The sequence below is a fragment of the Heterocephalus glaber genome, unplaced genomic scaffold (assembly GCF_053883595.1).
Source record: "Heterocephalus glaber isolate CG9 unplaced genomic scaffold, H.glaber_assembly_v1.0 deba00001195, whole genome shotgun sequence".
Classification (NCBI taxonomy): domain Eukaryota; kingdom Metazoa; phylum Chordata; class Mammalia; order Rodentia; family Bathyergidae; genus Heterocephalus; species Heterocephalus glaber.
The window spans coordinates 30,218-55,123 of record NW_028258212.1 but is presented as its reverse complement, the minus strand read 5'-3'; the positions used below and the strand labels follow the sequence as shown (position 1 = coordinate 55,123).

General features: G+C 51.6%; 1 long non-coding RNA gene across 5 annotated transcripts in view; it reads right to left on the bottom strand.

Moving 5' to 3' along the window:
- The window catches only part of LOC110347378 (uncharacterized), a 114,147-nt gene that overhangs the window by 86,048 nt on the left and 3,193 nt on the right, over positions 1–24,906 (bottom strand). For 2 of the 5 annotated variants that reach the window (XR_015451123.1, XR_015451124.1), the window contains exon 1: positions 1,031–1,383. The exons of 1 other annotated variant lie outside the window; for it this stretch is intronic. This is a non-coding gene — a long non-coding RNA (uncharacterized LOC110347378). Of the gene's footprint in view, positions 1–1,030; positions 1,384–24,906 lie in introns of those variants that run through there. 2 more of the 5 variants (XR_015451127.1, XR_015451125.1) reach the window with 1 other exon arrangement.

Sequence of the window (24,906 nt, the reverse complement as noted above, 5' to 3'; positions counted from 1 at the left end):
TACCAATAAAGTTAATAGGGGGAAAAAAGTAAAAAAATAAAATAAAAGCGTATCATCATAAAAAAAAGAAATAAAAAGAAAAATTAACACCAATTCTACACATCTTTTCATAAGCATAGGAGAGGAGGGAATGTTTATCAAAAGTAAAAGCATTTGTAAAGAGGATAATAAAACAAGCTACAGAGTGTGAGGAAACTATTGCAAACCACAAATCCAACAGAAGATTAGCACAGAGAATAAATAAAGAAGGTTTGAAATTGAACAGTAAAAACAGCCCAAGTAGGAACTGCACATAAGACACAAAGAGGGGCCTCAACAAAGCAGGTTAGATGCAGATGCACACATTGAGTAATGTCTGCATTTGGCAGCGGGAAGCGTGAGTTATTAACCCAGTGAGTTGCCAGGGGAACCTGTCAGAAAGGCTAAGACAAGAAACGGGGTTCCCGGCATCGGTGTGCCGCAGGGAAACTGCACCACTCACCTGTGGCTGGTGGGTTGTGAACTATTCAGCCACCCCGCACAATAGTTTGGCAAGTTTTAAAACACTAAACATAGAGCCAAGCATGGTGATGCAACCTATCATCCCAGCACTCTGGAAGGCTGAGGCAGCAGGATCAAAAGCCTGAGCCCAACCTGGGAATTTAGAGAGATCATGTCTCAGAAAATAGAAAGGACCTGGGCCGGGCATTTAGCTCAGTGGTTCCACTGCCTGCCTCGCAAGTGCAAGGTCCCCGAGTTTAATCCCCAGTACCCCCTCCCCCCAAAAAGGACCAGGGATGTAGCTCAGTGCAAAGACCCTGGATTCAAGCCTCAGAACCGCAAACAAACAATAAAATAAAATGTTTAATTTTAACAATGAAAACGTGTTTTTAATCCAAATTTCTTTAACCCTATAGGCAGACAAGAACAGGAAAAATGAGTTGAGCAATATGTGAATGCTCTGTTTATTCTTCTGCTACAAACTGCCTTTCCATAACCTCTCCTGAGTCCAGCCCAAATGAAAAACTGTAAATACAGCCATGTAGCCCACCTTTTATCAGAGGATGGAAGCAGGAGGCACCATCCCCACCTCACTAAGCCACACCTGCCCATTCTCCACCTGTGCTGGGATCCATCTGTGCTGTCTCAAAATCTCCACCAGCTTCCACCCGAAGCAAGGAAGTCTTGGATGTGATCATTTCAGTATTGATCAATAGAAGAATCTGAACTCCATCCAATCCAACTGCAAACAGGATTGACCGTATGGCTGGCTGCTGGTGACCTCTCCACAGCACAGCCCAGTCCCTCGGCTCAACTTGGTGTTGATCTAAGTGCAGTCACATGTCTGCCAGCTCCCCAATCCTTGGGCTCTGCATCTGCGGATCCAACCAGCTCTGACTGAAAATATTCCAAACCTTTCGTCTGTGCTGAACATGCACAGGCTTTTTTTCTTGTCACCATTCTCCAGACAGAACAGTGAAACAACCACTTACATAGCACGCAGAGAGCACCAGACCGGGGACTGGGATGGGTTTGCAGTGTGCAAGAGGAAGGGGGCAGGTTCTATGCAAACTTGGCCCCCTTGGTGCCTCCAAAGAGTTTGATGACCTTGGGGTGTCCTCTAGCCAGCCTTCCAGAGAGAGACATCTCTGGACAGGGAGACTGACTCAGACTTAGGCAAACTGTGCGTGCCCAAGTGCCACAGCAAGCAGAGCACTTGAGATTGAGCAGCCTGGCACCCAGAACATGCAGAGACAACTGGGTGGGTCTGGAGAGCCCAGGGCAGAGCAAGGAGCCCCACACCTGCACTTGTGTCTGGAGGAGGCTCCTGCTGAACCTACCGATGGTCCACAACTCCTGCCCTGGGACTCAGAAGTCCCCACCATGCCCACATCAGCCCAGACAGGGGCAAAAACCATACCCCACCTGATCCAGCTGGCTGGTAGAGCCCACGTGTACCTGCAGACCATTGTGGTGGCTCTGCGGATCCAAAACCTTGGTCCTCAGCTGAGCACATGGCCGGCCACTGGAGCTGGCTTCTGCGTCCCCTACTCTGAGCACATTTACGGGCCTGGACACCCAGGGTGGCCTGCATCTTTGCAGGTGGGACCTCGCCACATGGAAGTCACCCTGTCAAGCTTCATGTGTTTCCCTGACTGTTAATTAGGGCAGAGAGGGTGGGAGGGTGAGAGCATTCTGATCCTGTTAGGGGCAGGCAGGGCACGCTGTGTCCTAGCAGAGAAGAAGAGATGAGGTGTGTGTCACCGTGTGAGGACAGGGCCTGGCCTGTGACCCAGGCATCAGGCCCCAGTGCCTACCCTGCCCCCATCCAGCCGCTGCCATTCACCGACATCTGCATCCACAGAGACCCAGTCTCTGCTCTGTCTCGGATTTGATACTCCAGTTCCCACTGGGCTGTGACCCAACTTTTCTGGGCTGTCCACACCTCCCTTTTCAAGGCCAAAATCTGATTCCTTTACCTCCCAGCTTCTGACAACTGAAGATGTTATCACTCACCTGACTTTGTGTCTTGCCTAGTCTCAAAGATTGGAGATCAAATTTCTAGGAAGCAGGAGACAGAAACACTTGTTGATTTTCCCGCACTCAAATAACCAGACCCACCAAAAAGAGCATAATCCCGAATCAGACTCCTTCGGACAACCAGGAGTTCCTGGGTGTGTCTGGCTACTTCCTAGTGGCTGGGATTCCAGAGGCTCCCACGCCTGGCTGCCGCTCCCCAAGCTTGGTCCTGATCCGGAGCACACAGGTGCACACAGCTCTCCGTGCAGCCCTGTCCTGAAGGGCTGGCAGGTGACTTAACAAGAGTCAGTATGTGGCCCCTTGAATACTGCAGCCTCCTCCAGAGGATGGTGTAGGGGGAATAGCAAGGGAGCCAACATAGGCCTGCCCTGCTGGGGACTGTGAGCCCAAACCTGGAGGAGGTACGCCCTTGGGGTACCCTGGCCTCTGCCCCTGTAGAGCTGGGACCCAGGGCGAGATGGGGTGCAGTCATGGACAGAGCACTCCCATGGTGCTCAGGGTCCTGGGGTGGCTCCTGAGTGGGGCACGAGGGTAGGAAGGGACCTCTGTGGGTGGAGCCTGGGCAGCAGGGGCTGTGGTGATCCCTGCTGAGGCCCCAGCAGATTTGTCACTGGACCTACAAGTCTGGCCCAGGCCATCCAGCCCCTGATATCTGCCACATGCTGTGTGGCCCCCTTGGGCCCATCTCCTGCTCAGAAGCCACCCCAGGACCATAGCCTACGAGTCTCAGTGACTATATTGCTCACTCGGTGTCAAAGCCTCTCCTCATCACCAGGTCACAGGGTCTTCAGTCTGAAGGTAGCTTAGCAACGACCTCATTCGAAGCCACCCTGTTGCAAATGGGAAACCAACACTGAACAGCCGCCCTCAGAATCTCCCAGGAACAGAACAGCAGGCAAGGGACAGCTAGCACCTACCCAGGATGGGACGGGGAACTGAAACTGGGCAGCCAAGGCTGGGGAAGCAAACAGAAGCTGCCAGCCCCACAGTGAGGGCCCTGCAGGACAGGGTTGAGGACACCCGGAGCCCTCAGGGCCAGAGCTGTGGCCACAATGAGGGCATTGAAGCTGATGTGGACTGGACAGCCGTAGGGAAGAGGGGCAGGGCTAGCCACCAGGAGAGTCCAGAGCAGAAAGGAAGGAGCTGTGCCTGGGAGCTCTGAGCTTTGCATCATCAGCCCTGAGTGCCAGGAGGGCAGGGGGACTGCACGCAGCCTGGGCCCCTCGCCTGCATCTCATTATCCCCCACCCTGTGCATCAAGTGCCCCTTGTTCTCAGGTCCCCTCCCCAGTGCCTAAGGCTCAGGACGGGGGGCAGGGCCTGAGTGGGGATGCCTGGCCTCCAGACCCCATCCCTGGCCTTCCCAGCCCCTCTTGTCAGGTCTGCACTGTGGCTGGGAGCCAGAGACCCGGGTCCCCCCAGGGCAGGTGCCCTGACCCCACAGTGGTTGGCTGGACCCCAGAGTTCATGCACTGGATGCCTGCGTGGCCTTGGCGTGGGGAGGCTGCCCCCGCCCAGTGTCAGGAGATGGCACGGACATCTCCACACTTTCACCCAGGGCTGCACCCACCTTGCCCACTCCCCTGGCTCATCATGGCTGAGCCCTGCACCCAGCAAGGACGGCGCTGTTCTGACACTTCATGGGTGCCTAAGGAAGTCTGGCCCCGTGGGTATGGAGGGAGGGAGGGAGGGCATTCTGAGCTGGGACACAGAGGGGCCTTTATTCAGCAACCCTGCATGGGTCTGACTGTGCCCATTGGTGCACTTGGGGCCCGGATGGTGAACAGAAAGAAAGGACTGAAGAGAAGCCAAGTGTCTGGTGCCATGACCTCGGCCGAGGCGCTACAGTGGCTCTCAAAACATCCTCCTTGATCAGGACCCTGGAATGTCACACTCTGAGCACACCCCCGGGGGTCTCTACAGACTAGTGCCAAAAAGCCTCTCCGTTAACCAGGCTGCATCCTGAACCTAGCCTCCGGCCTGAGCAGACCCAAGGAGGGACCTGGGGGTCTGCTGCCCCCTGGAGTCCCAATGGTGAACTGCAGGGGAGGAGGGGGCCCCAGCTCCAGCCAGGACCAGAATGGAAAAGGCAGACACTGAACACAAGCTGCCTGGGTCTGTCCTGCAGGTGACAGGCAGGCTGTGGGGGGTTCCAGAGGGTGTGGAAAGGCAATCAGTGCCGAGACGCATTTGCAAACATCCCCAGAGAGAATGGGAGTTGATGAGTTGTGGTCACGGTGCTGGGCTCACACCGAAGGCCAAAGCCGCCAGGGAACAAGAGACAAAACAGGGTGGCTGGGCCTGTGCCCCAGCCTCCACCCTCAGCTGGAGACGACAGCAAACTCGCCCTCCCCAGAGCATCGACATCAAGGGCTCAGTCACAGGGAGGAGGAGGAGGGCAGATGGGGATGGTGACTCCCAGCGGCTATCTCATGGTTTCCAGCATGTGACCCATGAGGACCGATTGTTGGCAACCCCAGGGTGGTGGCCCATGAAGGAACACCTTGGGTGATGGCTGTGGGGAGCATGTAGCCCTCGTAGCGGATTTGGGCCCTTACAAGAAAGAACAAGAGCTGTGCTTCCGGAAATTCCTATCTCTGCTCTCCCCACGTGGGGACACAGCAGAAGGTGGCCAGGCCACCCAAGGCCAGTACAAGCACTCGCCCCACACCACATCTGCAGTGCCTGGATCTTGGGTTTCCATCCCCAAAACGGCCACCATCTGGCAAGCATTGTCATAGTGACCCTCACTGTCAGGCCACAGCCCTTCCCCTCATCCTTCTTGCTGGAAGGAGAAGCCAGGAAGCAGGGAGTGCAACAAGGACAGAGAGGAATGGCATGAGTTGCCAGGTTCAGCTTTGCAATTCCCGCTCTGATCACAAATCTCAAACCTTAGGCAGTGGTAAGCAAAGCTGAACTTCTGACAGTAAGGCCAAGTGCACTGAGACCACTGGGACACAAAAGGAAGATCCCTAGCCAGGAGCCAGGGAGACTTTGCATTCCTCCGTGACTGACCGGAGAGAGACCAGGGAGGGCCTGGGCCTCAAGTAAAGTCATAAATTCTAGCCACACTGATGGTTTGTGGGAGCCAGAGCCTGCTGACAACAGATAAAGTGCAGGTGTGGCCCACTCCTACCTGAGCATCTGCACAGCTGGGCCCTCCTTGGAAAGAGTGCTCAAAGGGAATGTGAGCATTAAGGGACACTGAGGCACAGGAGGTGGGGAGTCCTGCCCACTGAACCTCCAGCCCCTGCAGACCAGGCACTCATGGTCCAGCCTGCCCCCCTGCACTGCAGGACCCACCCCAGGTCAGGCTGTACCCACCAGGGCTGGTGTTAGGGCAAGTGAAGGAGGTGGTCCAGGACTTCCTCCACCTCCTCTTCCTCCTCTTTTCCTGCTGCCACTTTTGGGCTCCCAGAGTCCACTGCAGAGCAAGCAGCCAGCACAGAGGCCACCAGGGGCCAGAAGGAGCCCAGGTCCTGCCCAGTCCTGCTCCCAAAGCCTCTGTAGAACCATGGTCTGTGTCCCTAGGTTGGGTGCCTTGATCAGGGAGCTCCAGAACCTATGCATACCCAGGCTGGGGTTGTAGAACTGGACAGGGAACAGGCCCCCATTGATGGTCTCCTGGGATGTGCCATATGTGCTCAGTGTCTGCCTCAGAAGGATGCAAGAAGTCGTTTGCAGATGAAGAAGCAAAGATGGGAGTCCAGCCTTCTGGATGGCATTTCAGGAGTGTCCCACACATTCCCTCATTGGGTTAGGCAAGCGTCTCCAGAGAAACCACGCCAGAAGAAGAGAGATACAGGGAAGGTGGATGGATGGATGGACGGATGGATGGATGAGGGGGTAGATGGATGGGTGTGTGGTTGGATGGATGTTGGGTGGATGGATGGATAGGTGGATGGATGGATGGATGGGTGGATGGATGAATGGATTTTAGGGAGAGGAATTGATAACAACAATAGCACCTCCTTCCTAGAGTCAGTGGGACTGGAGCAGTGGTCAAAGGGCACCTCTAGCCAGGGCAACAGGAGCGAGACCCTGGTCCTGAAGGTAAGCACCTCAGGGTATGTGTCAGGACTGTTCAGGGTGCACATCCATGTAGCTCCATGCAGAGTCTGCTGTCCAGGACTTTCTTTGCTAGGCATTGGCTCCTTTGTCCATTTTAATTTCCTGGGGCCTGCGAACCTTGGCCTCAGGCCTCTGACCATACATCCACCTGGTCCCTGGTCCCACTCCATTCCCACCAGAAGGGGCCTCTGTGAACTTGGCAGCTCCACCCCCTAGATGTGGGGTACAGGCCCTGCTTGGAGGCTGTGGGCCACATGCCTCCCCTGACTGAGGAGTAGCCAGGAGGGACAGCCAGCCATCTGCCTGGGACAGTGCAGACACTGAGCACACTCCCCCTGTGCTCCAGTAGGCATCCTCGGGGGTCCACCCTACCCTGCCTGAAGCCATTGTCCTGTGGGTCCCCAGAGCCACTCCAACCTGTAAACAAGACAAGTTCTGTTCTGTTTTTTAAACCCTGTAGCAGTTTTCAAGTTTCTTTTTAATATAAAATAGAAATATCACTACAGATAACAATAACAACCAGAAATCCTGGGACCTACATGGCAAGTGCTATGGTAAGAACTTCTCTGTGCCACCTTGTCCTGTTTTTATAAGGCCGTGAATCAGGGAATACCATCACTGTGGCCTTAAAGGAGGGGACACTGAGGCCGGGAGGCAGGCACACAGCCACTAAGCAGGAGAGACTAGGCATAAGCCCTGCTCCTCCTCCAGAACCCACTTTGTGATTGTCTGATGTCACCAGCACCTCCTGTTCCCCGCTCCTGGGGGCTGTGCCTGGGGCATGGAATCACCTCCTCACTTGGGGATGGGAGATTTGACTGTGAACTGGGATCCACAGGAGCTAAAGGAGCACCTTTTTTGATGTCCTTTGTGCTTATTCAATCTGCCCTGGGCTGGGGGATAATCAAGTATTCTGAGGGAGTGGACAGGGACCAACTGCCACTGAGCCAGCTTTGCAGGGATGTGCTGAGTGTCATGCTGGGTGCCAAGTGTCCCCTCATAGCACAGACATTACCATCGTCCAGAGGACACAACCTCTGGATGCTGGCCTCTGCTGCCCCCGGTCGGGGCCCAGGATGCTGTGACCAGAGCCAGCCCTGAGGTGTAGGGAGGGCGGCCTTCGAAGGTCCTGGCTGCTCAGGCCCCTGAAGGGCGGTGGTCGTAGCATCCCCTGCTGGGCGCCCCCCACCTAGGGGTCCTCTGTGGGAGCAGGACCCCTCAGGAAGGCTACCCTCCTCCACTGGAGCCCTGGCCACCTCCCGATGCTGATACTCAAGCACTGCAGCCTGCAGGAGAGGGGATTTCAGACATTTGGAGCACAGCCCTGGCACCTTTACCTTGCTCCTGAGGCTAAAGACATAGGTAAAAAAATTTCTCCACCAAATGCTAGTTTTACTGTAGGCTTCTTGATATAACTTTCATCAAGTTTAGGACATTTCCTCCAGTTGCTCATTTTCTATGCTTCTTTAAATTAACTGTTAGTGTTGGGTGAACAAAAACATGGCTGTATGTGTCACACACAGTGTGGGTTGTGAAGAGTGGGCATTGTGCCATGGGTACATCTGGCCCACGGATGCACTCGTGCCTGCTGCTTACCACGTTTGTGCAGAGAGAATACCACATCCATTCTGCAGTGTGCAAGCACATGGCAGACTGTGGCTGCTATAGCCACCCTCACTGTGACAGGTGCCTGGGCTCTGTTTCGCCCATCTCACTGGTGTTATGTGCTCTGTGACTAGCATCTCCCCATTCTATACTCCTACACCCAGCCCCTGGCATATTCTACTCTACACCTGGGAGATCACCTTTCTATAGATCCCAGGGAGGGAGGGCACACAGTGTCTTAATGGAAGGCCTTCTAGGTTTGTCCATGCTATTGCTAACAACAGATTTTCATTATTTTTTACTCTCTAACTTCTTCGTGAATCAGCTTAGTCATCCAAAACTTTACCCACTGCATTTGGTTTTTCAAGTTCACTCAGCTGTGACTGAGCATGCACATGAAGCCATCAAGAGACAGTGGCACATCCCATCGGCCTGGGGCTCAGAGTAGGATCACCTGCAGGTTTATACCTCCCCAAAGACTCCAGCTCATGGCCTGGAGCAGCCTGCTTCATTTTATTTCATTTCTTAATGTTTCCCAGCTCGTTTTAAAGTGCAGTTGGGATTCAGAGCCAGTATTAGACTTGTGCTTGTCAGCACTGTGGGCATGTAAGGCACCCACTGACACCTGAGGGGGCTTCCAGTGGACTGAGCCTGGGGCCCCCATTCTGACTGGAGAGGTCTCAGGTGTGAACAGGGTGCAGGCCAGCATGAGACCCAGTGTTTCAGGTGACTCTTAGGAAAGCTGAGTCCCAGACAGATGGGAAGACCCCTCACCTTGATGCCTGGCAACCCCACAGAGCTCCACACATGCCTTCCTTCCTCTCTGGCCCTGGTGTCCCCCCTACCCCCAGGACTCAGTCTGCCCTACAGTCAGCTTGTGACAGCCCTGCAGAACTTGGGCTTGCTTCCCACTCTGTGGCTCCCTTGAGGCTTCTCCCTGTGACTGTGTCTTCCTGTACCCTTGCTGAGCTTCCCAGGGCACCCCGAGGCTCTCTGCTTTGATTTCTGGGTCATGTGACCATGGCAAGGCACCCATGGCCTGACTGCTGAGAAAATGAAGTCCCAGCCTCCCTGATGCTGCAGAGGGTGGGATGCACCATGTCTAAGAACAGAGTCTCATTTGGGTGACCTGCAGGGTGGGGTGGACTCAGGTCAAAGGGCGCAGGCCCTTCCCTCTGGGTTTCTAGTTCCAAGGTCTGAGTGGCCCCAGAACTTACACATCTAATAAGCTATCAGGAAGGCTGATGTGCAAAGTTCTTTGAGACCCCTCGGCCAAGGGTTGCTCCTGTCCTCCTGCCCCACAGCTGTGCTTTTCCCTCCAATAGGAGGAGTCTGTGTGGGACAACAAATGCACCCCAACACCTGTGCTTAGGATCCCAACTGCATCCTCAGTATAAGGCAGAGGAAAGACAGAGGGCATGGAAATGATGTCTCAACCCCTGGACCCCTGGGTGTCATGTCACATGCAAAGGGGGAGTGAAAGCTGCAGGCAGAATTAAGATTGCTCATCCTGATTGGGCTCTGGGAGAGAGAAATCTGGTTAAATTCAGAGTTGGAGGGAGGTTTAACTACAAATCACTTCCCATCTGATTATTCCTTAAAGGGGGTGCACCATTGTCAAGACAATGGAGCCTGGGGCCCAAGGATGGGGACCAGCGGTGCCTAGGAGCGAGGCAGTTGCACTTGGACTGGGAACAGACTATTGGTCAGAGCAGTTCAGGTTCACAGTAAAATCGAAAGGAGTGAGGTCTGCGCATGCCCTACTGAGGTCCCAGGTCGCATGGAACACGCAGAATCAGCCCGCGCCCCGGCAGCAATCCACTGGACCCCCACCCCTGCTCCTCTGTACAGCCACCGGGTTCCACATTACAAAGACGCAGAGGACACTGGACCACCAGACCATGGTACTGAGTCCCGTGGCTCCCCGCCCAGAGGTAAGGGCTTCTGAGCCACCATCCCACTGCTCCTGGTCCAGAGGAAGGGGCTTCCTGGACACCATCCCTCCCGCTGCTCCCAGCCCACAGGAAAGGGTTTTTGGGCCACCATCCCTACCGCTGCTCCTGGCCCCTGTCCCACCTCTCCCAGCTCAGAGGAGGTAATCTGTGCAGGTACTAACAGCCCCCACCCCAGTTGAAATGAGAAAACATGTAAATAAGTCTCAAAACCAGACTTTCAGATCACCTACAGCAACCCCAAAGGGAAATGAGATGGAACACTCTGATAATCAAACACATGGACCCACTGAACTGGCAACAAAAGGGGATCTGGAAAAAATGAAATCAGAAATAATTTCTCAGATAACAGGAGAAATTGTGCCCCTAGTGCAAGACATGATTAATAAATCTAGAGAGGAGCTCAGGAACATGATGGAATCCCAACATAGGAAACAAATGGAATCCATAAAACAGATGCAAATAGATTTCCAGGACATGAAAAACTCTACTGAAAGTCTACACAGCAGAAAGAGCCAGCGTAAGGACAGAATTTCAGATATAGAAGATAAGATTGCAATTAATGACCAGGAAAAGAAAAATTGCTTCAAAATTATAAAGGAACATGAGAAATCAATCCAGCAGCTGCTGGATGATGCAAAGAAGAATAACATAAGACTAATTGGGCTCAATGAAGAAAGAAGAGAGAGTGCAGATGACATAAAAAATCTCTTCACAGAAATAATAACAGAAAACTTCCCAAGCAGGGGAAAAGAGCTTGACATACAGATAAGTGAGGCATATAGGACTCCAAATAGCCTTGATCAAAAAAATCTACACATAGGCATATAATTGTTAAGATTCCAGAAACTCAACAGAAGAAGAAAGTTCTCCAAGCAGTTAGAAAAAAGAAACAAATCACATACAAAGGAAAGCCCATCAGAATCACAGCAGACTTCTCAACACAAACCAGCAAGGCAAGAAGAGCTTGGAGTGACATATTCCAAGCCCTGAAAGAAAACAGCCTCCAACCCAGATTGATGTACCCTGCAAAACTATCTTTCAAAATGGATGGAGAAATAAGATACTTTCACGACAAAGAGCACCTTAGGAACTTCCTGAATACCAAACCAGCACTCCAAAGAATTCTACACAATATCTTAGGAACAGACATTGAGGATCACAACCCCAGGAAGCAAAGCAGAATGAACCCATCTGGCATGACACGAAATTAAATGTAAAGGGGGACAACCCAACAAAATGAAAAAGTCATGGCAATGACAAGTCAATACACTTCAGTTATAACCATCAATGTTAATGGTCTCAATTCACCAATCAAAAGAAATAGACTGGCAGAATGGGTCAAGAAGCAAAATCCAACAATATGCTGCATGTAAGAAACACACTTAATTCAAAAGGAAACTCATAGACTGAAAGGTAAAGGGTGGAAAACAATACTCCATGCAACAGGAACCCGAAAAAAAGCAGGAGTAGCTATCCTCTTGGCAGATCAAGTAGATTTCAAACTAACACTGATTAAGAGAGACGAAGAAGGACATTACATCCTTGTAAAGGGAACAATCCAAGAGGAAGAGATGAAAATCATAAATATCTATGAACCAAACACTAGTGCACCCAACTATATAAAATAAATACTAACGAACATGAAAAGTCATATATGCACTAATACAATTGTAGTGGGGGACCTCAACACCCCACTGTCACAAATAGATAGATCAACTAGACAAAAAATAAGTAATGAAATACTAGAACTCAATCGAACTCTTGAACAAATGAACTTAACAGATGTTTACGGAACCTTCCACTCCACAAAATCAGAATACACATTCTTCTCAGCTGCACATGGGTCATTCTCCAAAATAGACCACATACTCACACATAGAACATGTTTAAGTAAGTGCAAAGGAATTGAAGTTATCCCCTGTGCATTATCAGACCATAGTGCAACGAAATTGGAGATCCATAGCAAAAGAAACTCAAAAAATTTCATAAACACATGGAAATTGAGCAACACACTTCTGAATAACCAATGGGTCACAGAGGAAATTAAAGAAGAAATCAGACGGTTCCTTCAATTAAATGACAATGACAATACAACATATTGGAATCTATGGGAAACAATGAAAGCAGGCGTATGAGGGAAATTCCTAGCAGTGAATATGCATATTAGGAAAACAGAAAGAGCCCAATTAAACAACCTGATGCTGAACCTCAAGCTTCTAGAAAAAGAAGAACAGGACAACCCCAAAGCTCATACAAGGGAGGAAATTATAAAGATCAGAGGAGAAATCAATGCAATGGAGACTAAGAGAACAATACAAAAGATCAATGAAGCCAAGAGTTGGTTTTTCGAAAGAATCAACAAAATTGATAAACCCTTAGCTAACCTTGTCAAAAAAAGGAAAGAAAAGGCCCAAATCCATGCAATTAGGAATGAAAAGGGTGAAATGACAACAGACCCAGCAGAAATCCAGAGGATCATCAATACCTACTTCCAGAACCTATACGCCAATAAGATCGACAACACAGAAGAAATGGACAGATTCCTAGATACATATGAGTTATCAAAGTTGAACGAAGAAGACCTAAAAATTCTGAACAACCCAATATCAACCAATGAAATTGAAAACGTAATTAAAAACCTATCAACTAAGAAAAGCCCAGGCCCTGATGGCTTCACTGCTGAATTCTACAAGACATTTAGAGAGGAACTGCTGCCACTACTGTTCAAACTCTTCAATGAAATTGAAAGGGAAGCAATCCTCCCAAATTCATTCCTGGAAGCAAGCATCACCTTGATCCCCAAAGCAGAGAAAGACCCAACCAAAAAGGAGAACTATAGGCCAATCTCACTAATGAACATAGATGCAAAAATCCTTAATAAGATAATGGCAAACAGAATGCAGAAGATCATCAAGATCATACACCCTGATCAAGTGGGATTCATCCCAGGGATGCAGGGATGGTTCAATATATGAAAATCAATCAATGTAATACACTATATCAATAGAGCCAAGGACAAAATCCATATGATTATTTCCATAGATGCAGAAAAAGCATTTGACAAAATCCAGCATGCATTTATGATAAAAACCCTACAAAAAATTGGAATAGATGGTCTCTACCTCAAACTGATAGAAGCCATCTATGAAAAACCAACAGTCAATATCATACTAAATGATCAAAAACTGAAATCCTTCACACTCAAATCAGGAACAAGACAAGGATGTCCACTATCACCACTCTTCTTCAATATAGTTCTGGAAACATTAGCCACGGAAATTAGACAAGAGAAAGAAATATAAGGAATAAAGATAGGTAATGAAGAAGTCAAATTGTCATTATTTGCAGATGACATGATACTCTATATAGAAGACCCCAAGAACTCCACCAAATGTCTTCTAGACTTAATAACCAAATTCAGTCAAGTAGCTGGTTACAAGGTCAACACACAAAAATCAATAGCTTTCCTCTACACAAATGACAGACTCATTGAGAGAGAAATAGGGCAAATAATTCCTTTCACAATAGCATCCAAAAAACTGAAATACCTAGGAATCATCCTAACAAAAGAAATCAAAGACCTCTTCTCTGAAAACTATAGCACTCTGAAAAGTGAGATTGAAAATGATATCAGAAAATGGACAGACATCCCCTGCTCCTGGGTAGGAAGGATTAATATAGTGAAAATGGCCATACTTCCAAAACTGCTATATAAATTTAATGCAATTTTAATTGAGATCCCAGCAGCATACTTCATGGACCTTGAGAAAACAATACAAAAATTCATTTGGAACAAGAAGAGACCCAGAATAGCAAAAGCAATTCTTGGTAACAGAGACATGGCAGGGGGTATCACAATCCCCAACCTGCAACTCTACTACAAAGCTACTGTGATAAAAACAGCATGGTACTGGCAGAGAAACAGACCTGAGGACCAGTGGAACAGATTAGAAGATGCAGAAACAACGCCAGACACACTCAGCCATCTTATCTTCGATAAAGGAGTCAAACACCCTCACTGGAGGAAAGATAGCCTTTTTAATAAATGGTGCTGGAAAAATTGGGCTTCAACTTGCCAAAGATTAAAACTAGACCTGTATCTCTCACCATGCACTAAACTAAAATCAAAATGGATTAAAGATCTAAATTGTAAAATAGAAATTCTGAAGCAGTTGGAACAGAGGGTGGGTAGAATCCTTGAAGACACTGGTGTAGGAAAAGATTTTATGAAGAAAATCTCAGTTGCCCGTGAACTAGTACAATCAACAAGTGGGATCTCTTCTTATTAAAAGGCTTCTGCACAGCAAGAGAAACCACCAGCAGTGTGAAGAGACAATCCACAATGTGGGAAAAAATCTTCACCTGCTCTTCCTCAGACAAAGGTCTACTATCTCGAATCTATAAAGAACTTAAAAAGATCAGACCTCTCAAATTTAAAGACCCAATCCAAAAATGGGCATCTGAAATGAACAGACATTTCTCAGACAAGAAAATAGAAATAGCAAATAAATACATGAAAAAATGTTCAACATCACTGGTCATTCAAGAGATACAAATGAAAACAACACTGAGATTCCACTTCACTCCAGAAAGAATGGCTGCTATCATGAAATCAACCAATAACAAATGCTGGCGGGGCTGTGGGGAATGAGGAACCCTGCTCCACCGCTGGTGGGAGGGTAGACTGGTGCAAGCATTGTGGAAATCAGTATGGAGACACCTCAAAGAACTAGGACTGGAAGTCCCATTTGACCCCGCTATTCCACTGCTGGGGATCTTCCCCAAAGAATTAAAAGAATCATACCACAGTGATATATGTGTGCCCATGTTCATAGCAGCGCAGTTTGTTAGAGCTAAAACTTGGAAACAGCCCAAATGCCCATCAACTGGAGACTGGGTAAAGAAAATGTGGCTGAGTCACGCGGAAGACGCCGAATCAACCCGCTGCAGACAGCCAGGTCTGCCCACACCCTGCCGAGGTCCCCAGTCACGCGGAACACACGCCGAATCAGCCCGCTGCAGACAGGCAGGTCTGTGCACGCCCTACCGAGGTCCTGAGTCACGCGGAAGACACCGGATCACCCCACTGCAGACAGGCAGCCACCTGATTCCACATTACCAAGGCGCAGAGGACACCAGACCACCAGACCAAGGTACCGAGTCCCAGTGTTCCCGGCCCAGAGGTAGGGGCTTCTGAGCTGTCGTCCCAAAGGGGAAGGAAGTGGGAGGGCTAAGGGAAAGGATAGAAGGGAATGGGATTAATATGAGAAAATGGAAAAACAGGAACAATATCTTTGTAAATATTAAGGACTGGAGGGGTTGAAGGGAGGGCTGGACAAGGGTGAAAAACAAGAACCAAGAGAGACTATGTAAAGGTGCAAATTTCCAATGATGAATGTCATTTTATTGTATACCTAAAATGTACCAATGATTAGAATGAATAATCGATAATGCAAAATAGGAAGAAAAGGTCCGAAGGGGTTGGGGTAGTGGGAGGGGCAGGGGAAAGGAAAGAAGGGAAAGGAAAAATGTTGAGAAATGGAAAAAATGGAAATAAAGTCTTTGTAAATAGAGAAGGGTGGAGGGCGTGAAGGGAGGGCTAGGAATGGGGAAAAACTAAGAACCAAGATGCATTATGTAAAGGTACAATTCCCAATGAGAAATGTAATTGTGTTGTGTACCTACAATGCACCAATAAAAGAATTCAATTAAAAAAAAAAAAAAAGATTGCTCATCCTATCCTGGATGACAAGGGGACACTTTTCTGGGTGCAGAAGATGAAAGAAGGTGTAGCACTACTTGAAGGAGCAGTGGCACCATTTGCTGCTGGCTTCAGGTGCAGGGTCCCCAAAGGCTTCAAGGTGAAGACCTGGCCCCCAGGCAGCACATTCAGAGACGATCAGATCCTGCAGGCTCTGACCGCACCAGTGGAGTAAGATGGAGATGGCTGGGAGGAGGGGTGGCTGGGGCACACCCTGTGGATCACACCTTGACCCTCGCCCCTTCCCCTCTCTTCACTTCCTGGAGCCAGGAGGTGAGCAGCCACAATTGCACATCTCCTGCTGCAAGATGTTCTGCCCCACACAGGCCCAGAGCTAAGCCTGACACCAGGACTGAACCCTCCAAGCCCACAAGCCTGAAGGAATTGCCCTGCTTTGAGCTGTTTTCTCCTGTGTTTGTCACAGCAATGGAAAGTGACCATCACATCCTTAATTGCTGGCTTTGAAGACAGAGAAAGAGAGCCACAGAGGCTAAGTGGCTCTCTAAAGCTGGAACAGCCAATGAGATAAGGGGACCTCATGTCCTGTCCCCAGGGCAATATGGATACAAGGGACACAGGTCCTGGCTGGAGCTCCAGGACAGGCATGCAGCCCCCACCACTGCCTTGTGGACTTCTGACCTGCAGAACGGCAACTGGCCAGCATTTCCACTGAAAGCACCTAGCTGTGTGCAATTTGTTACAGTGGAAGTAGGAGATGAATGCACAGGAAGAAGGATAGCTGTGAGATTCGATCTTGAGAGCCCCCACATGAGCCAAGGCACCAGCCCACTGAACCTCAGACACTGAGTGCCCCCCACCCTCACCTGTGTTTGTGCCCCATGCTAGCCCACCCCAATGTTCTTCTGGACCAAGGAAACAGGTTTGAGGAGTGGGAAGTGAAGACATCACAGATCCCACAAAAAGGAAAAAGGAAGGATTGGCTTTTGCCACTGAGCACCAGCGCAGAAAGTGGACCCTGGCCAAGGGGACCCTGCAGCTCCTTCTCAGGGCTGGGGCCCATGGGCAGCCCTGAGTGATGCCTGGCCCCTTGGGATGCTGCTTGGGGGAGACCCTGCCATGCCCAGGATGCTCCTGCCCTGCCCTGATGGAGCACAGTGTTAGAACTCTGGACATCCCCTGCAGGGAGCTCGCTCAGGCCTGGACACTGAGGCACATGGTCCTCCACCAGACAGCAGGATGCCAGGCATGCCACAGAGGGTGTGGTCAGCTAGGTCAGCAGAGCCCGAGCCAGTTCGTTCTCTTCACAACAGGCCTCTCTGAATAAGTGTAGTACTGTTTCCTTCCCATGGTCCTAGATCCATGCAACTTTTATTGTTGTTACTGTGAACAGCGGTACCTGGCAATAGGCCACCCTGATATAAACATTGTAGTCAGTAAGTTTCCTGGGCTGAACTCATATTTACAATCCTCCTGCCTCAGCCTTCCAGAGTGTTGGCATGTGCCACACACTCAGCTCTATCCTTGTTTTATAACTGTAAAATATTATTCAAGACCAAGATTGCAATTATAGAACTTGTTAACTTTAATGCTCTTGTGCGTCCTGTGCTGGCTGCATCTCCTCTCTGGTCTCCTTTTCCTGTTTGTCCTGGGCTCTCTCTTTCAAGTCCCAGGTGGCCCAGGGCCATCCTCACACACGGGACAAAGCACTGACCTGATAGTCAGGGACCTGTGAGCGTGGACGGGGTTTCGAAGATTCAAGAGTTTTCAGGCTTTGGGGCACCAAAGCTGGTGTTTGAGTCTCTTGGGAACCTCCCACCCCCTTTCTGGGGATGGAGGTCCACCACCCACTATCTGGGGTGGGAGTCCCCTCTGTCCCCTGTTGCGCCCGGCCTCCATGTGCTCCGGGTGGCCACCCGGCTTGTCTAGAGAGTAAACCCGGGCAGGAGGGCAGGAAGACAGGCAGTCTCTGCACACACCTGGACTCAGGACAGGGTCCGGCTGATGAACTCACGGCAAGTCAAGTGTACTGTGTGAGGAAAAAGCATTTGCACACCTTGCACACCTTGCCCACCACACAGCTCAGCAACGCAGCACTCTGTGGTTGTCTAACGTTTCTGCTTGTGATCTTGTGGTGACCTGGACCTGTGGCTCACTGTCACCGCCCAGTGTTACGAGAGAGGGTCCTGCCACAAACAGCTGGCCAGGAAAGGAGTGGCTTCAACTAAACATGTGGCTTTCACACCATCATTCTTTGGTCTTTTTCTTTTTTGGTTCTGGGGATTGAACCCAAGGCCTTTTCACTGAGCTGCAAACCTATTCAGACCTTTTTTTTTTTTTTCAGACCTTTTCTTTTTTTAAGACTGGTCTCATTGAGTTGCCCAGACGGGAGTTGAACTTGAGAACTTCCTGCCTCAGTCTCCTAGAATGCTGGGTTACAGGCCTACACCACCACATCCAGCTACACCACCTTAAATCTGCAAAGCAGACCAGTGGAGCCATCCTAATCTGTGCAGCCGTTCAACTCTCAGCCCCACACTTGACCACTGCTCACTGGTCCCTGGAGTCCCTGGGTGCCGAGCTTACAGGACAACCCACAAGCATGTTGGCCCACCACCGTGTTCTGCATATACAGTCACCACCCCGAACCTCTGCATTCCCCCATCCCTGGATTCAGCATGATATTAAGTGCTCAGCTCTGTGTCTGTGGGGGCAGCAAGTGCATACTATAAGCAGCATGGTGTCCGGAGTCCGTGTTTCCACCATGAGGCTGCTCTTGTCTTCTCTCTGAATGCCAGGAGTCCTTTGGGTCTGTAAGGTAACAGTTGGCTGTCCCTGGATAAATGACAAATGGGCCTGACTCTGACACTCCAGGCAGCCACACAAGGCCTGGTTGACATCTTTGTGAAATTTACCCCAGGATTCTCATTTTCCCAAAAGAACCTGTGACATCTTTGAGGATTAATTAAACCAAAGCACCAGGCATGTCCAGAGATCTCAGCAGAAGCAGCACTACACAGAGCAGGAGGCTGTGGCTGCCCTCCCTTCACACCAGCCCCCACAGACCAGGTGATTGTCCTTCCTGGAGAGCCTAGTGACCTTGCAAGGCCCCTGAGTTCTGTCCCTGAGCTGGACCCCCCACTGCCTCTTTGGCTCTGACTGAGGAGACCTCTTCAGCACGGCAGCAGCAGAGGGGCCCTGGCTCCAGTGACTGGGTCCTTTCACTGAATCGTAGCTTCCTTGGGTGGGAATCTACCCAGGACCCAAAATCCCAGGCTGGCATCTCGTCTCACTTCGTCTCGGGAGGACCAAGGGCTGACACCGGATTCCAGAACTGGCCTCCATCTAGGACTGCCCGCCATAACTCTATGTCTCCCTGCCCATCCCAGGAGACCACTGTCCTGGGGGCTTGCTTAGCACAGAGGCAGACCCTGCCGCCCCTCGCCTACAGTCCCTCACCCAAGTCCACTTTCTAGGTGGCCTCACTGAAATGTCTTCATGGTGACCCAAGGACCCAGCAGGTCCAGCTGCCCCTTGGGAAACAGACATACCTGGGAGGCTGGGCTGTCCACCCTCACTCTGATCCCAGCCCCACTTAAACTGGGAAGGCAGCTGACAGGAGAACATCACACTGTGCCCTCTGCTGGAGCTGGGCAGCAATGACGAGTCCCTCCTCTGAGCAGGGCATAGCCCTAAGCTGTGGGCACAGGTCCCTCCTGCCAGGCACACAGTGGGCAGCACAACCCTGTCCAACAGGGCGGCCTCTCTTCCTCGGGAACACAGGGCTTGCAGGACTCAGTGCTGACCCAGACTTGGGGCTGGAGGCAGAGATGTCCTTGGCCTGCAGGCAGTTTTGCCTGCTCTCCATGAGCTGATGCTAAAGAACCAAAATAGACATGAAGGGTGCCCCAAAACAAGACTCCTTAGTTCACCCCATCTCTGCAGCCCTGAGACTCTGGCAACAAGGCCAACACTGATTCAGAGGCCAGGCCATGGTGGGGGAAGTCATGAAGGGCAAGGACCCCACCGGGAGGTGAGGGGCCCTAGACATGGAAAAAGCACAAGCGCGGTGGAGGGAGCCAAGGAGGTGGAAGGCTGCGCACAGGGGCAGGTGTTGGTGGAGGTGGGGTGCAGGAATCCAGACGTCCTTCTGCAGGGGCTGCGTGGGGATGGTCTGTTTCTGCTGTTCCCTAAAGATCTCGGGGTGGGGGGCAGCAGAGTAGAAGGGAGAGGGTGATGTGAGGCGGCAGGGATCTGTTAGAAAAAGAAGACAGCAGCAAGGCAGGTCAATGCAGTATGGAAAGAGGCCAGATGGTGTCAGAGCCCTGAGTTGATGTTTCCAGCCATGGGGCCTGGGTAGCTGTGAGGCCAGAAGCCAAGCTGGAAAGGTCCAAAAGCAGAAAGGAACTGAGAGGGGAAGGCTGAGGTGTTCCCCTGGGGCCGCACTGGCTCTGACACCAAGGGGAACTGCAGCCTGGTAGTCGTAGGAGGTAAGGAGCTAGGCAGGGCCAGGACAGGAAAGGATCATCATGTTCATAACACTCAAGCCACAGAATCAGAAAATAGCCTGAAAAAGCAGAGGGGTGGGTGGAGGAAAGAGGATTAGGAACCAGGCCTTCGTACCTGTTGCTAAGTAACAGATGACCCTAAACTCAGCAACTCCAAACAGCACATGCTCCCTATCTGCTGTTTCCAACACTCCAGAGTCTAGGAGCAGCTCAGCAGGGGCTCCCAGTCCCTTGTGAGGCTGCAGCCAGTGTCACCAGGGTCACCCCATGAGGCTACACTGACCCAAAGCCTCAGCAGGGGCCAGGGCCACCAGTAGTTCCTCACATTGCTACTGTGGGCAGGGGGCCCCGTCCCCTGTGCACAAGACAGACCAAGGCAGTGTCAGGACCTCAGATCAGGGTGAGACATGGTGCAATGAGGGTGGGAACAACCCCAAGGGAGGGAGTGCAGAGGGCACCCCTGGAGCCATGCGGAGGCTGCCAACCACAGATCACCCCAGGGAAAAAGCCAAGGTGGAGAACTCCATGCAGCACACCCAGCAGAGAGGAAACCACAGCCCTAATGTGTGTAGGCATGTTACCAAAGGACGACACCGAGAGGGAGATTTCCAGAAGGGAGGGTGGTTCTGAGTGCTCCCATGTGCACCTAGCATCCCAGCACTAGGGAGCCTGAGGCAGGAGGATCACAGGCTCAAGCCCAACCTAGGCAACTCAGTAAGACCCTGCCTCCAAATAAAAAAAACCTGGGGATGTAACTTGGCGATAGAGTGCTTGCTTAGCATGTAAGAGGCCCTGGGTTCTGTGCCCAGCACCACAAAAATAATAATTTAAAATGCTAACAAGTCCAAGAAGTGGAGGTGAACAATTGCAGAAATCAGGAGCTGGCCCTGGTGAGGAGCTGCAGGTACAGCCAACTGCAGGGGGTGGGGAGCCACCTCTCAGCAGGCAGAGGAGTGATGCTGGAGACAAAGCCTGTGTTCAGAAGTGTCAGCACTGGAGAGAGGAGAGGTACATGGTCTGGAGAAGGAGCACTGTGCATGGAGCTCTGACCTTGGCGGTGGACAGTGGGGAAAGATGCAGGGAGGAGGGGTGGGAGAAGGACAGAGACCGAGGCTAATGGCCCAGGTGCCAGGACGTAGGGGACAGGGATGGAGAGCACAGGTGAGGGACTGACCCTCCCTCAGCAGGAGGAGCATAATGTGCGGAGGGCAGGGCTTGGAGGCTCTGTCATAGTCTCCACCTCACGATGGGGCCGAGGAGGCAGAAGGGTCTGGAGAGGTCCACAGGCCACGGGTCTGCTCCTCGAGAGTCTGCAGGCCTGGTGCTGGCTGAGTTAGGCTGTAACCTTCCCGGCTTTCAGAGGAAGTTTCCTTGCCCAGTGCTGGGATTAGCTAGACCCACATTTCATGCTGTCCTGATATCTCCAGCCCTGGAGCTTTCCTGGCATCTGGAATTTCTGTGCTGCTCACAATTTATGTCATCCCTATGGCCCAAGGTCAGCAAAGCATCCATTCATCACAGCCAGGAGACCTGCAGGCGGGGCTATGGGGAGTGGCACTGAGGCTGGGCATCGTCCCTGCCCCTTGGACCACTCCAAGTCCACCTGCAAGCCTAGAGCTAGGATCAGGGAAACACGCGAGGCTCCCACACTGCTGGGGAGCCCCTCATGCTGGGCAGCTTAATGCCTGGGGCACCCACTAGCTGGAGCAGCCGCAGAGAGGGGCTGGATGGGAGACCTGGCAGTCTCAGAGTCCCCTGGTTCATGCAACTCTGCTTCCTCATCCAGAGCACAAGAGGAGGGCAGGTGGGGCTGTGTGTGTGGCACTTAGTTCTGGGGAGCAAACTCCATCGAACTGACCTCGTCACAAGCCGTAGGGACAGGACAGTGTGCAGAGTCAACCCATCCTTCTGCTACAGTTCCAGACTGGCGAGGGTCCAGGGGGCCAGGCAGTGCTCTGACTTGGGTGATGACACCCACTCAGCCTTCCTGTTTCCATCTCGATTCCCGGCACCTGTTCTAGAAGAGTGCTTGGGACACAGTACATAAGACCGAGTCAGGCACTTTCAGACCCATTTCACAGCTAAGGAGAACAGGACGGAGAGGGAAGCGATGACCCTGGGTTTGCAGCTGCTAGCCACAGGTCTGAGCCCTGCAGCCACAGGCTACCCTTCTTCCCCATGCTGTGCCACTGCTTGGCTTGTCCAGGTGTCCAGGGCTCTGGGAAGAGGCAGAGAGGAGCCGGGCAAAGCAGGAACCCATCTTGGTGCCCCTTGGTCCATCTTGGTGCCCCAGGCCTGGAGTAGCTGTCTCCTGGGAGCACTGTTCCCGGACCACAGACATCGAAAATCACAGATTCTAGGTGTGAAAGAGCCACTCGGCACTTGGGGACCCGTCCATGGGGTCCTCCTCCCAGCATGCAAAGGGCCTCAGGGAGCTCATCCCTCCCCCACTGGCCCACACTCTCCTGGGTGACCGAGGGCTGGAACTGACTCCCCTGCCTTCACTCAGAGCTTGCCCCCAGAGTCCAAGGACGAAACTGAAATTGTTCCTTCCTGTGTGATGTCCCCACCACACCGTGATCCCAGAGCACCCTGCCTCATTCTCGGCTGACCCTCCAGCTGACTTCTGGGCTCAGAGTACTTTTCTGTGCCCTGGACGAGTCCTTGCTTCCCTCCTCTGGCTCCGTCCCTGGCCCCCTATCCACCCCGGCCTTCCTCCTCTGCCAGTCAGGCTGGACACCCAGGCCTCACTGCTTCTCATCCAGCTTCTGTTTCAGGATCTGTCTTCCCCGTTCCAGGCAGTCTTTCCCCTGAGCACTGAGAGGTCTAGGAATTCGTCTTCCAAGACAGCACCAGGCGACCTTGGGCTCCACAAATGGGCCTAATGAGTGGGCTGGAGACATCACACCGAGCTGGCTGTCTTGTGGCTTCCTGCAGCCTGCAGCTTTGTCCTCAGCCCTCCTTGGGGACAGCCCCAGGCTCCTTAGCTCTCATTCTGCCCTGAGCTAGTGGAGGGGGAAAAGCATCTCCCTTGGGGAAAGGACAAGAGACACAGGCCTTGCTGCCTGCTGGACAGATGTTTCTGCTGTACCCAGAAAGCCATGTCCACACTGACCACAAGGAGTGGGTGGGTCAGCCAGTGCCGTGGTTGTCCTCTCACGGGCCACACCCTCCTGGTCCTGGTCCCTCCTCACCATGGGACAGCTGCCCCCAGCAGAGTTTCCAAGGGGAAGGACACCTCCTGTCCTCCAGCCCTTTATGACAACAGAGGGGTGCTTCCCCTGAGGCCCCTGAGCACGTGCCCCTCCTGGGAAGTCAGCCCACACTGGTCAGATGCTTGTCCCTAAGAAGTGCCAGGGGAGGAGGCAGACATGACCGGTATAGTAAACAAACCCCACTGAGCAAGGCCTGAGTGTTCAAATGTCACACAAAACCAGCAGCTGGTAACCAAGAAGCAGCAAGTGACTTCTGTGGATTTCCAGAATGTCCAGCCACTCAAAGAAAAGGGATTGTGAAGAAGCAAGTAGAGCCCCAGGTACTGCCCCCAAGCCCTTCAGCTCCCCAGCTTCAATTCAGTTCCCCGAAGCTTCAATTCAGTGTGTGCCACGGCTATGCCAGAACAGCACTCGGGGAGGGTGTGCACGGTGTCAGGATGTGTCACAGCTTGCAGCAGAGGTGAGAGTCAGTAAATAATCTGCTAGTAGACCAGTGGCCTATTAATAAACAGTCCACAAAGCTAAGAATTTATATAAGGTTTACGTCAAACCAAGGCAAGTTAGGAGAAATAAGGTAGGTAGAAAGGGACAAGGAAAATCATAATTTTAAAATTGTGCTTTTAATGAAAATTACAGTTTGGGACACAGACGTAGTCAAAAATTTCTGAGGACCTTAAAGACACAGCACGCCTGGGCCACTCCCTTCCCTTGCAATGAATCTTCTGCCCTGTGAGCAGACCCATCTGTCCACCTGAGACCTGGACCTTTCCTTGTGGACAAGCTGTGTCCGTCAGCTGTGGTGGCTGAGGAAGAGCCACCACCTTGCACCTGCAACCAGATCTCTCCATGGGGCCACACCACCATAGACCTCCACCCTATGAATACCCCAGCCAGAAGCCGGAAGCGTCTCTCCCTGAGGCCGAGCTCTGTTTCTCTGAATGTGGATTTTAAATTCTGGCCAATAAACCTCTTTATGTCTCTCACTGATGTGTCCTGAAACTCCTTTTCTGTGATGGAGGTCAGCACACCTGCACCCTGGCCTGGGGATAAGTCAGGCTCCCTTTGTCTTCCTTAGGGACTTCCTGGGACCCCAAGGTCCGTACCACAGACCTCACCAGGACAGAGCCATACCGTGTGTGTGTGTGTGTGTGTGTGTGTGTGTGTGTGTGTGTGCTACATAGTGTGTTTGTGGTGTGTGATGTACTGTGTGTGTATGTGTGTGTGGTATGTGTGTGGTGTGTGGTGGGTGTGGGATGTGGTGTGTGTGTGGTGCTGGGAATCTGACGCATGGCCTCACACATGATGAGCCTGAAG